The following is a 6,000-nucleotide window of genomic DNA, read 5'->3' as shown; positions in this document are numbered from 1 at the left end:
GTTTCCGTCATACCGGTGTTATGTTCCATGATGAGCGCTCCTGCTACGTCTTGAGCTTGCGTAGGTTTTCCTTGAAGAGGAAAGGGTGATGCAGCAATAGTAGCGTAAGTATTTCCCTCAGTTTTTGAGAACAAAGGTATCAATCCAGTAGGAGGCTCCTCAAAAGTCCCACGCACCTACACAGACAAACAAAGAACTCGCAACCTATGCAATAAAGGGGTTATCAATCCCTTCATGGCCACTTGCGAAAGTGAGATCTGATAGAGATAGTATGATAAGATAAATATATATTTGGTATTTTATAATATAGATGCAAAAAGTAAAGATGCAAATAAAAGTAGATTGAAAGCTTATATGATAAAAGATAGACCCGGGGGGCATAGGTTTCACTAGAGGCTTCTCTCAAGATAGCATAAGTATTACGGTGGGTGAACAAATTACTGTCGAGCAATTGATAGAAAAGCGAATAATTATGAGATTATCTAGGCATGATCTGTATATAGGCATCACGTCCGTGACAAGTAGACCGACTCCTGCCTGCATCTACTACTATTACTCCACACATCGACCGACTCCTGCCTGCATCTAGAGTATTAAGTTCATAAAGAACATAGTAACACATTAAGCAAGATGACATGATGTAGAGGGATAAACTCAAGCAATATTATATAAACCCCATCTTTTTATCCTCGATGACAACAATACAATACGTCCTTGTTGCCCCTGCTGTCACTGGGAAAGGACACCGCAAGATTGAACCCAAAGCTAAGCACTTCTCCCATGGCAAGAAAGATCAATCTAGTAGGCCAAACCAAACTGATAATTCAAAGAGACTTGCAAAGATAACTCAATCATACATAAAAGAATTCAGACGAGATTCAAATATTTCTCATAGATAAACTTGATCATAAACCCACAATTCATCGGATCTCGACAAAACACACCGCAAAAAGAGTTTACATCGAATAGATCTCCACAAGAGAGGGGGAGAACATTGTATTGAGATCCAAAAAGAGATAAGAAGCCATCTAGATAATAACTATGGACCCAAAGGTATGTGGTAAAGTACTCACAACTCATCGGAGGGGCTATGGTGTTGATGTAGAAGCCCTCCATGGTCAATTCCCCCTCCGGTGGAGCGCCGACGAAGGCTCCAAGATGGGATCCCGCGGATACAGAAGGTTATGGCGGTGGAAATTGTGTTTCGTTGGCTCCCTGGACGTTTTCAGGGTACGTAGGCTTATATAGGAGAAAGAAGTACGTCGGTGGCTGCCCGAGGGGACCACGAGATAGGGGGCGCGCCCAGAGGGGGTGGGCGCACCCTCCTGTCTCGTGGCCACCTCGGCTGCTTCTTGACTTGCACTCCAAGTCCTCTGGATCACGTTCGTTCCAAAAATCACGCTCCCGAAGGTTTCATTCCGTTTGGACTCCGTTTGATATTCCTTTTCTTCGAAATACTGAAATAGGCAAAAAAAAGCAGCAATACGGGTTGGGCCTCCGGTTAGTAGCTTAGTCCCAAAAATGTAATAAATGTGTAAAATAAAGCCCATAAACATCCAAAAGGGGTAATATAATAGCATGGAACAATAAAAAATTATAGATATGTTGGAGACGTATCAAGCATCCCCAAGCTTAATTCCTGCTCGTCCTCGAGTAGGTAAATGATAAAAACAGAATTTTTGATGTGGAATGCTACCTAGCATAATTCTCAATGTAATTTTCTTTATTGTGGCATGAATGTTCAGATCCAAATGATTCAAGATAAAATCTTATAAAACATAAAAATAATAATGCTTCGAAGCATACTAACAAATAAGCACGTCCTATCAAAATAGCATAGCCAAAGAAAGCTTATCCCTACAAAATCATATAGTTAGGCCATGCTTCATTTTCATTACACAAAATACTCCCATCATGCCCAACCCCGGTTTTAGCCAAGCAATTGGTTCATACTTTTTAACGCGCTTCAGCTTTTTCAACTCTTACGCAATACATGAGCGCAAGCCATGGACATAGCACTATGGTGGTATAGGTGGTGGTTGTGAGGACAAAAAGAGGGAGAAGATAGTCTCACATCAACTAGGCGTATCAACGGGCTATGGAGATGCCCATCAATAGATATCAATGTGAGTGAGTAGGGATTGCCATGCAACGGATGCACTAGAGCTATAAATATATGAAAGCTCAACAAAAGAAACTAAGTGGGTGTGCATGCAACTCACTTGCTCACGAAGACCTAGAGCATTTTGAGGAAGCCCGTCATTGGAATATACAAGCCAAGTTCTATAACGAAAAATTCCCACTTAGTATATGAAAGTGATAACATAGGAGACTCTCTATCATGAAGATCATGGTGCTATTTTGAAGCACAAGTGTGGAAAAAGAGATAGTAGCATTGTCCCTTCTCTCTTTTTCTCTCATTTTATTTTTTTCTTTTATTTTTTTTCTTTGTCCTTCCTTTTTTTCTTTTTTGGCCTTTCTCCCCTTTTTTCTTTTTTTTTCTTTTTGTAAAGTCTGAAGTCTCATCCCGACTTATGGGGGAATCATAGTCTTCATCATCCTTTCCTCACTGAGACAATGCTCATATAATGAAGATCATCAAACTTTTATTGATTTACAACTCAAGAATTACAACTCAAAACTAGAACAAGATATGACTCTATATGAATGCCTCCGGCGGTGTACCGGGATATGTAATGAATCAAATGTGACATGTATGAAAATTATGAAGGTGGCCTTGCCACAAATACGATGTCAACTACATGATCATGCAAAGAGCAATATGACAATGATGAAGTGTGTCATAATAAACAGAACGGTGGAAGGTTGCATGGCAATATATCTCGGAATGGCTATGGAAATGCCATAATAGGTAGGTATGGTGGCTATTTTGAGGAAGGTAAATAATGGATGATACCGGCGAAAGTTGCGCGGTATAATAGAGGCTAGCAAAGTGGAAGGATGAGTGTGCGTATATCCATGGGCTCACATTAGTCATAAAGAACTCATATACTTATTGCAAAAGTCTACTTGCCCTCAAAGCAAAGTACTACTACGCATGCTCCTAGGGGAAGGGTTGGTAGGAGTTAACCATCGGGCGATCCCGACCTCCACTCATAAGGAGGCAATCAAAAGAGCACCTCATGCCACAAATTTGTCACACAACTTTTACCATACGTGCATGCTACGGGACTTGCCAACTTCAACAAAAGTATTTCTCAATTTCATAATTACCCACTAGCATGACCCTAACATTACTACCTTTATATCTCAAAACAATTATCAAACACCAAATTGATCATAGCATCCAATTACTTCCTATGATAGTTTTTATTATACCCAACTTGGATGCTCATCATTCTAGGACCAAATTTGTAACCATAGCAAATACCATGCTGTTATAAAAGACTCTCAAAATAAAATAAGTGAAGCATGAGACACTAGCAATTTCTTCAAAATTAAGCCACCGCCGTGCTCTAAAAGATATAAGTGAAGCACTAGAGCAAAAACTATCAAGCTCAAAAGATATAAGTGAAGCACATAGAGTATTCTAGCAAATTCTAATCAAGTGGGCTTCTCCCAAAATGTGTGTACAGCAAGGATGATTGTGGTAAACTAAAAATCAAAGACTAATATAATACACGACGCTCCAAGCAAAACACATATCATGTGGCGAATAAAAATATAGCTCCAAGTAAAGGTACCAATGAACAAAGACGAAAGAGGGGATGCCTTCCCGGGGCATCCCCAAGCTTAGGATTTTAGCTATTCTTGAATATCTTGGGGTGCCTTGGGCATCCCCAATCTTAAGCTCTTTCCGCTCCTTATTCCATAGTCCATCAAAGCTCTACCCAAAACTTGAAAACTTCACAACACAAAACTCAACAGGAAATCTTATAAGCTCCGTTAGTGAAAGAAAACAAAACCACCACATAAGGTACTGTAATGAACTCATTCTTTATTTATTTTGGTGTTAAACCTACTGTATTCCAACTTCTCTATGGTTTATAAACTATTTTACTAGCCATAGATGCATCAAAATAAGTAAACAACACACGAAAAACAGAATCTGTCAAAAACAGAACAATCTGTAGCAATCTGTAACTAACCCAAACTTGTAGAACTTTAAAAATCCTAAACAAATAGGAAGTCCTGGAAACTTTATCTATTGATCAGCAGAAAAAAGAATCAATGGAAAAGCACGTTTCTGTGATTCAACAAAACTAAATTCGTGCGCGCAAAGTTTCTGTTTTTCAGTTGAATCAAATCAACTATCATCATAGGTTATCCTATAGGTTCTAGTTGGCACAAACACGAATTAAAAGATAAGAACACATCTAAACAGAAGGTAGGTGCAAAATTTATTACTAAACAGAAACAAAAACAAAAAACACAAATAAAATTGGGTTGCCTCCCAACTAGCGCTATCGTTTAACGCCCCTAGCTAGGCATAAAAGCGAAGATAGATCTAAGTAGTGCCATTTTTGGTACTCAATTCATAAGTAGCTCGCATGATAGATTCATAAGGTAATTTGACTTACTTTCTTAGAAAGTTCTCCATGCCTTTCTTTAATGGAAAATGGAACCTAATTTTCCCTTCCTTCATATCAATAGTCGCACCAATCATTCTAAGGAAATGTCTACCAATAATAATAGGGCAAGAAACATTGCAATCAATATCAAGAACGATAAAATCTACGGGCACCAAATTTCTATTTGCAACAGTGAGAACATCATTGATTCTTCCCATTGGCTTTTTAATGGTGGAATTCGCAAGGTGCAAATTTAAAAAGCAATCATCAAGATCATGGAAACCTAGAATATCACATAAAGTTTTCGGAATCGTGGAAACATTAGCACCCAAATCACACAAAGCAAAACACTCATGATCTTTAATTCTAATCTTTATAGTAGGTTCCCACTCATCATTAAGTTTTCTAGGTATAGAAACTTCCAAATTAAGTTTTTCATCATAAGATTGCATCAAGGCATCAACGATATGTTTGGTAAAAGCTTTATTTTGACTATAAGCATGAGGGGAATTAACGGATTGCAACAAGGAAATACAACCTTCTAAAGAACTATTATCATAATCAAATTCCTTAAAATCCAAGATAGTGGGTTCAATACTATTTAAAGTCATGACCTCTCCAATCCCACTTTTACCAAATTTAGCATCAAGATCTAAAAACTCTGAATTCTTGGGACGCCTTCTAATTAAAGTTGACTCATCTCCAGTCCCATTATTATCAAGATTCATATTGCAAAACAAAGATCTAATAGGAGACACATCAATAACTTTAAGATCTTCATCATTATTTTCATTGAAACTAGAAGAACACACCTTTACAAAGCAATCTTTCTTAGCACGCAATCTAGGGTTCTTTCCTTGCACTCATAAACGGAAATTCTCATGGCTTTGAGAGACTTATTGATATGTTTAAGTTTTGGAACCTAATTTTCCCTTCCTTCATATAAGTTTAAGAGGATCTAAGTTTAAGAGAATCAACATCAAGCGAAAGTCTATCAACGTTCCTAGCCAAATCATAAACTTTGAGCAATATTTCTTCAAGCAAAACATTAAAATTCTTTTGACAAAACATAAACTCTTTCACACTGTTTTCAAAATTAGAGGGCATCTTATTAAAATTACCATAAGAATTGTAGGAATTTCCATAATTATTAGAGGAATTCCCTAGGGAACGGTCTAGAATTAAAGTTTACTCTATAAGCACTGTTTCCAAAATTATTCCTACCAACAAAATTCACATCCATAGATTCATTATTATTCTCAATCAAAGTAGACAAAGGCATATCATTGGGATCAAGAGGAGTATTTCTAGTAGCAAACAACTTCATAAGTTCATCAATCTTTCCACTCAAAACATTGAATTCTTCTATAGCATGCATTTTTTTTACTAGTAGATCTTTAGGTGTGCCATTGAGAATAATTAGCCATAATGTTATCAAGAAGTTTTGTAGCATCACCTAACGTGATTT

Source organism: Triticum dicoccoides, chromosome 1B (assembly GCF_002162155.2).
Source record: "Triticum dicoccoides isolate Atlit2015 ecotype Zavitan chromosome 1B, WEW_v2.0, whole genome shotgun sequence".
Taxonomy (NCBI): Eukaryota; Viridiplantae; Streptophyta; class Magnoliopsida; order Poales; family Poaceae; genus Triticum; species Triticum dicoccoides.
This window is presented reverse-complemented; position numbering follows the sequence as displayed.